General features: G+C 30.8%; 1 protein-coding gene across 3 annotated transcripts in view; it reads right to left on the bottom strand.

Annotated features, from left to right (window-relative positions):
• Positions 1–9,606, bottom strand: part of LOC148309360 (neural cell adhesion molecule 2-like) — a 100,109-nt gene extending 90,503 nt beyond the window's left edge. For all 3 annotated transcript variants that reach the window (XM_088260178.1, XM_088260179.1, XM_088260180.1), the window contains exon 1: positions 9,283–9,606. The gene's annotated coding sequence lies outside the window, so the exon portion shown is untranslated. The remainder of the gene's footprint in view (positions 1–9,282) is intronic.
• Positions 9,607–12,032: the final 2,426 nt, after the last annotated feature.

Raw genomic sequence — 12,032 nt, 5'->3', positions numbered from 1 at the left:
CATTCACAAGAGCTTCGTGCAGAAGAACTTTACTTTCCTCGTGCAAAAATATTCAACTCGTTGCCTGCAGCCATCACAAATTACAAAAATGCCCATGTATTTAATAACAGTTTCCAAAGTAAGTTTCTTCTCGTTAGGAAGAATAAGATGAAAAGAGACTTGTCAAACTTCAAGTTTTATAGGTATTCTTGTTATATTTCATATCTAACTGGATTTCAATTAAAAAAAACATAATATCTTGTTTTCTATTGTGAATAAAAGCACTTGTAAAATTATGAGATTGATAAAAATATAAAATTATGCTTACTATATGGACTCTTACTATATAAATTATCTCTGGTATGCGTTGATTATGTTGAAGAAACGAGTGAAGGTAAGAGGGTTGAGACTGACCATGAGAGAAGCAAACCAATGTTCACACAGCTATAGACTCGTGAAGAAAAAGACTTAACCAAACCATAAATGGTGCCAACAACTCAAATGTGAAAGAACGTGTCTAATAATGTATATGCACAAGTTACGAAACTTGAGAAGTATGGTTGTCAATCATGGGTAGAATAGTGAATGTTGCACGTGTATAAAGTGATCACTTAAACTAGCTTACGACAGATCGTAAGCCCTGTAGTTACCCGGAATTTCATATTCTTCTTTATCTTCAATTGATTTAGTTTTTCAAATCCACAAATATTTGACATCGAAGTACATATTGTTATAATGTACTTTAAAAAAACAGAATCATTTTTTTTATTTGTCCTGTATCCGCCCTCGCTAGAGCGTCGGTAGTCTGAATAAACCAGGTTATCTTAAACGTTAATTACGGGGCTGTAATTTAAACGCCTCGATGGTGTAGTGTTGGTGCGTTCGGCTATCGAGTTTTAGGCCCCAGTTTCCATTCCCGAAGGAGTGATCGCCTTGGCTTTGTACAATTAATGATCAAGTTTACACTGCATCGATCTGATAAACAGCATAACATAATGTACACGTTAAAAGCAATCGACGCTCAGAAAAACAGTTGATAGGGAATTTACAAGGCTAGGCGAAATACTAAAATTAGATGGCTTTGCCAAAATACTATAAATATTCTTAACAACTACGAAAGTGTCTTAATTCTTTTAAAAAGAGTTTACTGATATTTTTTTAACATACACATGATATCAATCATAATTTTTAATAATGTGCCATCACTGAGTTTTCACAAGTAACATTTTACAATACATACTTTTACGAGTATGTAGAGCTTTTTTCCATGTAACGCGGATTTTTTTCACACAAACACACTTTTTCCACGGATATATATATTTTTAAATTTTAAAAATCAATTAGACGAAAAAATGTTTGTACGTAATTACAATCGATATTTACATTATTCGTTAAAATGATAATATTTGGTATTGTAATGAATGTTAAAATGATATTTGATTTTTTTTCTTGAGTTCCTGGACCTTTTTGTTTAAAAAACCCTTCTTATATATAAAAATAAATGAGTTGTAATTTCACTGATTGGTTTAGAAGTCACTTTGTGATAATATTTGTTTTATTTTTAATTTCAGTTTTATACTATTTCTAAAAAGCTATTGAGACACGCGAGTTCCTTTGACCAAGCAAGGTATGTGTTAGATTTTGATCGATGTGTTTCTGTGTTCTGGATCTCGTGGTTCTATGTTTATTTTTATAAGTGTGTATTATCGGTGATTGATGTATTTTGCGTATTATTCATTGATATTTTTATCATAATTTGTGTGAGTAATTCTAAAATGCATTATGTAAGAATTTTTTTAGCGTATAGTTTTAAGATTGTCATCAGTTTGAATTTTTTAAGATTTCATTTGTTGGAGTCCGTTTCGGAACTTAAAGTATTGCTTTTTTTTGTCTCATTTTCGTAAATGGGGATACGAACTTAAGGTGTAAAGAATATCAGTAAAGCTATGCCAAAGTTTTCGAAATAAAAAAAAAAATAATACTTACGGTAAAGCTCTGGTGTTCTTCATAGCCTTGTATGTATGCTTTCTTTCCAAATAATTGATAAGGAAAGAACAGAATATATTTGACGTCTTCGAGTTGTAGTCTTATCAGACGCATATCAAAACATAGGCTACTACACAAACTATTGACATTATTTTCCAGGATTCCCCTACGAAAGAAAAGTTAGAATATAATTTTACTTTCATGGAAAATGTTGCCCGAATGATACAACACGGAAATTTTTTTGTGAATACTGTATTGATTCTGTTTTTATGGATATCATTTTGGTATCAATCAAACATCTTCAAAGATTGATGTTTTCATTTTGTAACTGCTGAATCAATTAATGATTTATTTTTCATTTACTCTAAATGTATCTGTTCCCTCTCCAATGATAAGGCTGTTATACAAGAGTACCATGAACAGCTCTTTGTTCCGGCAGAGAGATTCTCAGGATGTAAGTCCCGATCCACTTACGTTACAGATCCAGGACTTCCTTTTCCTGCTCTCTAATTTTCCCATCATTTATCCTGAAGAATCGGTCATGTCCATCAATACGTATCCCCGGTACTAAGATTTCCTTCAGTTTCTCCCGTCAGTCGGAGCAATATTTTCATTTTCAGTAACGTAAGTCATTACTAACCGTTATAAAATAGACTTGATGTTACGAGATGAACTCCAACAGAGGAAATATTTTATTTATTGTTTCGGCATTAACTTTGTGGTATGACATGTTACAATGATTAAAGACAACACTTGTTTTATACCACTTGAGTTAATTCAAGTGGTATAAAACAAGCGTTTTCTTTAATCAGAGGAAATATTCATTAAATTACAACTTATGACAGTCAAACAACTTTATGCTAAACAATCCTTACAAATGCATTTAAGAATTACTCGCACATAACACAAGAAAGGAAATCCCAGCAATGTTCATAAATCACAATTAACACACTTTGTGGTAACGTAGATACTCGTAGAACTACAAGATCCTAAACACAGAAACACGTCAAACAAAATCTAACACATAGATCTTTTGGTCAAAAAATTATTATGCAGTAAAGTTGAACAAACTGCTTCCATTATCTATTTAAAGTCATTAAAAGTAAAGATAAAATATAAAAAGGTTATTTGTAAATTAAAAATGGATAAAATTGATCTGAAATAGAACAGACATTCATATAATATCCATATTGTATTTGATTGCATATCATAACCAATTATCTTTCACATAATTTTTGTAAAATGTTCCCCTTTATACAGGAAAACTCAGTGAGCTATTATTTGTAATTATAATTATTTTACATATTTTTGATGAAATTAAAATAAATAAATTAATACTTTCTATTGATTATCAAGCCCACGGTGCAAACATTTTTTATCTCATTTGTCTTTTATCTCACTGTCAGTTTAAACTAAACATTATGAAGGAAACACGGAAATATTTTCCATTGTCATGTTATCGTTTTATTCAATCGTTAAGCGTTAATAGGTTTGTGAAGTAATCAACACCAGGATTTGCTTTGTTCCTTTTCGGACCATCAAGACGTTGTTGAAGTGAGCGACTTACGAATGAAAGGCAGGTTCATATAACAACTTCGCTTCTTGGAATAATTAGTGAAACAAATGAAATAAGACGACGTAAGAAGGGATTCGTACCGTAAGCTAAGGTGTTGTGGAGAAAATTTATTTATTCAAAAGTCATTTAAATAATAAACTTGTTAAATATTTTAACAGGTTTCACTATTGCTGGCCGAGAAGGCGCTTCACGACGACCAAAAAGTTCTTTAGTTTCGTGAACTGTGATTGCAAAATTTTCACCATTTCTGTAGTGAATTTTAACAATTTCAATGCGTTGTTGAAGCGTGTATCGTTGCATTTTTATTAATCGCGTAGTTTTTACTTGTCAAATATCAAAAGATGACAGCTTCAAAATTGACAGCTGTCCAGATAGCGGGCTATTCAAAATGAAACCTCTTATTGGAAAACCCTATACAACAATAAACAATAAATGGCGAAGGAAGACCACCTAAACGATGGAGAGATAGCTGGTCTTCCACCTCCCAGGAGCGGACCGGAGAGTGACAGGACTTAGTCCTGTATAAAGAAGAGGAAGAAGAAGAAACAATTAATGTGTGCTTTTTATATTCACATCTTAATATAATTTAAAAGAAGTATTCAAGTCTTTGTCTTAAAATATTCTATGAATGGGCTTACAACCTTTCGTAGGACGTTTTATGATTCCTATCGAAATATTTACATTTTATAGACATAACCATACATGCTGCCGAAAACTCGTTTATGCAATTAAAGGATACAATATATACAAATATGCTTCCAAATTTTGAGCAGTGTTGAAAGTAGAATGGTGAATATCTAATTATTTTACTTTTCTTTGTATGCACTTCGCTTATTATTATTCTATTTAAAATTTAACTAACTTAATTTTATATTATTTTTAACATCTCATCAAAGATGAAGAAGAATATGGAAGTCTGGGCATTTACGGGGCTGACGACCGTCATCGGCTGGTTTAAGTGATCACTTTACACACGTGTAACATTCACCAATTCTACCCATTATTGACAACCACACTACTCAAATTTGTGAACAAGTATTTGGACACACTCAAAATATTGTAAATAAATTATCTGGTCAAATTATAAGCTTAAATAAAAATGAAAATGGTATTTTCTGGCGTTTCTCATGTGTGTGATTATAATCCAGGATTCGGACCTCACATACTAATATAAGAGTTTCTGCTTAGTAAAAAGCTTCTTTACATCCCACCAATAGATGTCTCTAGTGAAGATCTAGTGATTCAAGAACAAGGTTTCTGAATTGGTTCATATATATAGAACTTCCTAGAATTTGAGTAGTGTGGTTGTCAATAATGGGTAGAATTGGTGAATGTTACACGTGTGTAAAGTGATCACTTAAACCAGCCGATGACGGTCGTCAGCCCCGTAAATGCCCAGACTTCCATATTCTTCTTCATCTTTGATGAGATGTTAAAAATAATATGAAAATAACTCCTGTAATTGGAGATAATCCAGATTTTGTGAACAAGTATTTGGACACACTCAAAATGTTGTAAACTTAATTTTATTTATAATGACAAATAATTTGATGGCAAGACGAAGAATTAAATGGATTTGAAAAGGACGCATTCAAAATTATAAATAAATAAATAAATTGCATTCATCAAATTTCATAACGTTCTATCGTTTTTATTTATACGCAGTCATACAGGAGAAAGTGACCAAGTGCATTGTTTTACAAAAACGTGATCATTGATAATTTGATACCTTACGAGTTTAATATAGTCCTGAAAAAATCTTTAAACTTGGAAGTATAATATATTGACTTGTTTAAAATGACTTACTGCATTGATGTTTATTTTGTTGCCAACCAAATGTGAGTTAAATGGCCCTCCTGAACATTTTACGTTTTATCAGTTAATCACTTTCTCCTGTACGACTACAATATGGAAAAAAACTTTTTCAACATTCAATATCTTTTTTATGTAAATTAAAAAAAAATCATAAGTAAAGATGATTTCTGCATGTTTCAACTAAATAATATATATTTTTAAAGTACATTCATACAAATTTAATTTATGTAACTGTTATTTAAATTTTATAAAGAAAAAAATGGTAGTCTCTGGCTTTCTGGCTTCGTCCACCTCCGCAGTGAAATGGTCAACAGGCTCAGGTCTCGGGTTTGATTCCCAGGAGAGGGAGTCAAATAAATATAAGTGATTTTTTTCACTCTAAAATGTATTCAATATTACCGGATGGTGCAGTGCCCTATGCACCATCGGGCAAGAGTTTCATGATAACGATGTTATTTCTGGCTTAGGTTTATAATTCATTTTATCAAATTTACGTTGAAGCAACGTTTTAAGATTTTTTTTACTATTTACAAAGAAAAAAAATAGTAACTATAACTTAAAGCGAAATTAATATATTATTCATATAACTATTAATTCCGCAAGTAATAGGTATTTTATGGTGCTGGATGTGCATATTCTAAGTAATGAATCATTTTATGGTGCTTATCTTTGATTTATGGGATAAAATTTCTTTAAATAAGTCGTATATTTTAGCTATTATAAAAATATTTGACGTTCTGAGAAAACGGATTCAGTAAATCGCCTTGTTTTTTGGAGCAGTATTGGAAGATATTTTAGAGACCTTTTTGAAGAAAAACATTTTGAAAATAGCTTCGACATTCCCATTAATGGCATAACAGATATTACACGAAGACATTCATATGGCTAGCTTCTTTAAATGGATCTCGTGCTCCAAGCGTGATTCGCATTTTATTATGATTTTATCTCATATTATTGTTATTTCAAGATATTATCGTTAAATTTGACAAATTTAATGCTGGTGAACTTCTTTTGTAACAGAACAAACAACACATTTCAAATTGTAAATAGCACTATGAATAACGAGTTTTTAAATATTTGTTTTTTTATTACATTTATATTTTACATTCCCGTATACATTAACTACATTACAAGGCTGTATTTTGTAGTTCATCATATTTTATTATCGTTTTTACATAAGATATTTTTTACAAATATTATAAATATTCATTTGTGAATTAAAATAAGATTTATCCAGAAAATTGTATTTTGTTAAATAAGAGTATTTTTGGAGTAGGAATTTTTAATGGTTGAGATAAAACCCGTCAGGAACACATTCAGTTGTGTCTGTCGAAATTAGCCCTTTAGTTTGTAAGACCATGTTTTACTGTGACTATAATTTTAAGTTTCTTTTGTTTCTTCAAAATTCGAAGTATCCAGTTTTCAAGTCCCTTAAATTTTTGACATCTCAACATTGATGAAGAATTCCGGGCATTAACAGGGCTTACAACATGTCATAGGCTGGTTAAGTGATTACTTTACACACGTGTAATATTTACCATTCTACCCACGATTGACAACCACATTACAAAATGTTATAGAACTCCTAGATATATTGATCAATTTCAAAACAAGTAAATTCACAACAGCCCTCATCGACATGTCAAAAGCCCTGTAAATTTCCAGACTTCCATATTCTTCTCCATCTGCGTTGAGATGTCAAAAATGTAAAAATAACACTTAAGTGGAGATAATCCAGATTTGTGAACAAGTATTTGGACAAACAAAATATTATATTTATAATATAATAGGTTGGGGAAAAAGTAAGTTCATGTTTTTCGCTTTATTTCAATCCTTTATAAAAAGTGTTACAATCAACCGATTTTAGTGCAATATAAGCCGTTCTATTTGGTAACTTGTTGTCAACGAGAATTTAACTTTATGATGCCAATTCTTATAAGCCCTTGTCCCTAATGGCTTAAAACCCAGACTATTTTTCTAAATTACCTAATCCCCAAGTGACTCCAAAATCTATCTACGGCTAATGCAACACCGCTTATCGTAGCCCTACTTGGGCTTTAAATTTATACCCTATGCCTACTCGTGAGTGGATTTATTCTTTTTGTTTAAAGCCACTAAAATTTTAAATAAAACATCAGTGAAAATTCTAAACAAAATCACTAGCTCACACAATTTTTTTTTAGAAGTCAAAGATATATAATAAATCTTTAACATTTCGTGGTTGAGTTAACAACCGCTATCTATATTAGAATTCAGAAAACCTTGTATTTTTGAGATACAAAAAAATATTTTGTATCTAAAAAAAGATCTCATTTATATCTACACGTTAATAAAAATATCAAATATTAAGAAAATTGTTTGAAATAACCAAAAAATTATAATTAAGTACTATTTTTACAAACCCGTTAAAAACACATCAAAATATGTCGGCCGCAATTAGCCCTTTAGTTTGTAGTTTACTGTAAGTATTTATTAATTTAAAGTATCATTGTATCTGAAATATTCGATGTATTCAGTTTTCAAGTCAATTTAAATATATTAAAGTGAAAGCCAATACTTTGTAACTTTATAATGCTCTAAAGAATATAAAAACATGAATATTTTGTACCTTAATAATGTGAATAAATAAATCCAAAGAAACTTGATATGATCAATTATTTCAAATACTTAAATAGGGTCAGAGCGGGAGTAGGAATAATCAGATAGTTTGTATGAGGAGATGCACGATTATGGAAGAGGCAAAGATATTTGCAAAGTCAGATTAGTGGGCGTTTTATTTTCTTTGCATACCCCTGCGGGAAAGTGAGGCGATGTTTAGTTAGATACACGAATGTGGAAGAGGTGAAGATTGTTTTGAAAAGACAGATTGATGTGGCGTCCTATTCTCTCGGCTTATCCCTGCGGAGAAGCGGCGCGATGGTTAGTTATTCAATTTTTATATAATGTTTTTTTTTCATTTGCATTTTCATAAAATGACAAAAATTAAGGAAATGGTTTAAAATTACCGTTTTTTTTGAAGTTCTGTTTTTTTAACTGTTTTAACGATTTCATATTTTTTTCGTATCATCTCCGACCATATTCCATCGTTTGTGTAGTTAATGAAGAAAAAGTTCTCCCAAGTCATAAAGATCTTATATGGCATGAACATAAAAATCATATCGTAGATCTTAATTCCAGTCTGGTAGCGCGAGAGAGAAGAGGGGTGATTTGAAAACACCTTAAGTGTGATCCTTGTGATCTTGACTTCCTAGCGGAGGCTAATTTCATTTTCTCATTTGGAAAATATACGGCACATGTTAGGAGCGGCGAAAATAGAAATAATTCAACCAAATGAAGCTATTTATGTTAATAACACAGAGTGTTTTTCCCTAAAATAAATAGAGCGTGTGACGTTAGCGCCTATGCGAAGGCAACATATAAAACAGAATAACACATTCTAACAAATGATTCTTCCGCTTTCCACTTCTTTCAGTTTGATGCGTCTACACGAGTAAATATCACGATATATTCACATGTTTTCTTACCTTTGTGTATGTTCATGGTTTCTATTTGTTCGAATGTCTGTTTTTTATTAAGTTGACAAAGTTTCGAAGTAGGATGTTGCATGCTGTACGTATTTTATATTTGGTTCGGAACCCTTTACAGAAGTTTTACTTCGGAGATAGCTCATAAAAAATCTTCCCTTACTCACTACATTTAAAGGGCTTTTTAAGAAATAAATATTACAAAGAGGTATTTTTTTAAAATTGCCTTTAAGAATGTAATGCGTTTGAATTTATAATTAAAAATGAATACAAAATGTATTTTAAAATAAAAGACTGAAAAGGTAAATTTAAATAAAACTTTTTTTGTAGAAACAACAGAAAAAGTTTTTTTTAACAAAAAAGAACGCAAAAAGTTTTTAAAATTGCAGAAAAAGTTCTTACCTTAAAGTAATAACAGCAACTTAGTTTACAATAAATATTCTATGAATAAACAGATTAAATGTCACCAACTATTAAACTCGTAGTTAACTTATTTATAATTTTACGTAGGTTACTAACAATTATAAACAATGAATAAATATAACTTTATAAACACTCGATAATAGTTTTTTTTTAACACTGGCACTGTTTGTTCGAAGTTTCAACCACAAAGCGAAGACAAGAAGTGGCTGTCGACATGTCCCGGTTGACGCACTCGCGAGCCGCGCGTCGAGAGGCCCGCAAGTCGGGAAAAGTCCGCCACGGCGGTCTCGCTGCTGGGGGACATCGGGGCGCGTGCAGGGCTCGGGGGAAGTCGACGAAGACTGATGCGTCGCTCAGCCTCCAGCGCCCGCCCCTGGCCCCGCGCACGCGTGCTGCCGCCCCCGCCGCGGCCGCCCCCGCCCGCGAGTAAACAACATTGTTTTATCTTGCCCGCTTCCTGCTGCCAGCCGCCGCTGCGGATAGCGCCAGAACTTTGCACCCAACTAACGAAAGTCCCCGAAACTGTTTTTTGTCTTTCGCTCTTGTTGCTACTTGGATCGAGTCACTCAAAACCGTCTAAATTTATTAATTTCAGATTAAAATCCGAAAACGCGTCGCAACTTCCTTACGACCAACTTCATTAGAAATAAACTCTACGAAACTTTGTTTTATAGCACATACGAGTACGAGTATTAATTTAAAATTTGAGATATAAAATTATTAACATACAAATATAAAATAATAATAAATAAAGTAAAATAATATTAATTTCATTGATTATTTCAGCAATCACTTTGTGTTAAAATCTATAAATTTTGAATTAAAGTTTAACTGCTTGAAAATGATGCTGAACGCATCGAAACATGAAACATAATACATATTGATAAAAAACAGTGGTATTTACTAAGTAAAAGATAATATATATATATTTTTTAATTCAAATGTTATTTTTAGAAAGATTATTAAAATTCGTATTTTTTTTTTACTTTTTATTTATTTTTCTCTCATTAGGGTACTCTCCATGACGTTATTGTATAACTGAACTCCCTGTTAAAAAAAATATCTTCATTTTATTTAAATTTATTATTATTTTGATAGTGACAATTAGAAATGAAAAATAATATCATTCCGTTATGGAAAAAACGAAAAACACCATAAAAATTCAAAAATACATATTAATCCTCAATTTAAACAATAGTGTCAATATAATTTATTATATCAGACACAGGATTATTAATACTACAGATATGTCAATATCAAAGGTGCCTCAACTTGATATGAAACATCTGTCGTTCATTTTTTTATTTTTTTTAAATGAAAAGAAAAGCATTTGTGTTTTTATTGTTTATACACATATTTCAATTTCATACTTTTTCTGCCAGCCTGTGCATCTGATTATTAGAAATAGGGATCAAATTGTGGTAGAGTGGGTTTGAAACCAGAAACTCTGACTTCTTACTAACTTCGAGTCTACGACACTACCCCCAACCCGACACGAATATTAATAATTATAATAAAGAAATTTAAGCATCCTGGTACTTACGATTTAGCATTTGCGATCACGTTACACACTTGTGTAACGAGAATTTAATATTGACATATTATCTGTAGGGTGAATAATCCACTGTTCGATATTATCGTGAAATTTCAGTTTCCAAACTTTTCCTAAATTTTCAAATAGTGTATTATTAGAAAAAAGGTTAAACAAATGCAAACACATCGGAGTGTCTTTAATTCAAATAAAAAAAATAGTAAGTATTTAACCTGCTTTAAATTCAGCTGAAACTTCAATTTAAAACATCTCTAGGGTATAAACCGGCTGAAAGGTTTCGCGGACAGAACATATTAATTCATTTGAATTACGGTTTTCCCTCGTAACTTTTACATTTAAATAAAAAAACAAAAATAGAGTAAATCTTCTAGTTAAATGAAGCATTTGTTTTAAAAATTTAATAAATCTCCATGTTGAATGAAACATTTGTTTTCAAAATAAAGTAAATTTCCATGTTCAATGAAGCATTTGTTTTAAAAATAGAGTCAATCTCTATGTTGAATGAAGCATTTGTTTTTTAAAAAAGAGTATATTTCCATGTTAAATGACGCATTTATTTTAAAAATAGAGTCAATCTCTATGTTGAATAAAGCATTTGTTTTAAAAATAGAGCATTTAAAACACTGTTTTTCGACTGTTGAAATAAGTTGAAGTATTTTCGGGTTCATATTATCTGCATAAGAATGGTGATTAGAAGTACTTTTTAGGATCAGATTTTTTAGTAATTTATTTTATTTTATTATCATACATAACATACATATTTATGCCGTTCAATAAAAAATTAAATTTGAATAGATATATTTTTTGTCGAAACCGACCATTTATGAATTCTTTGAATTGTTCCAGTGTGTAACAATTTATTTAATTAAAAAAATAAAAGGACTTATTTATATATTTCTTTGAAAATTTAAACATAAAAAAATTTATTTTAAATACAGAGTGGGGATTTACAATTTTTAAATGGGGATTGACAATTTTAAGAGTATCATTATGGATATAGTAATAAACGACCAAGGTCAAAATCATACGTTTAATTACACATATAATGAAATTTTACAACAATTTCCATTAAAGTGGAAATAAAGGTAATTTAAAAAACCACCAGCTATCCTAAACATTGTTGAAGTTATGGTTAAAAATTATCTATAACTCTTAGAAGCATCTCCTGGTTTGTCGC

Source organism: Brachycentrus maculatus, unplaced genomic scaffold, assembly GCF_059751285.1.
Source record: "Brachycentrus maculatus isolate JH-2025_06_01 unplaced genomic scaffold, ASM5975128v1 h1tg000126l, whole genome shotgun sequence".
In the NCBI taxonomy this organism is placed as follows: Eukaryota; Metazoa; Arthropoda; class Insecta; order Trichoptera; family Brachycentridae; genus Brachycentrus; species Brachycentrus maculatus.
The sequence above is the reverse complement of the archived record's forward strand: the minus strand, read 5'-3'. Positions and strand labels throughout refer to the sequence as shown.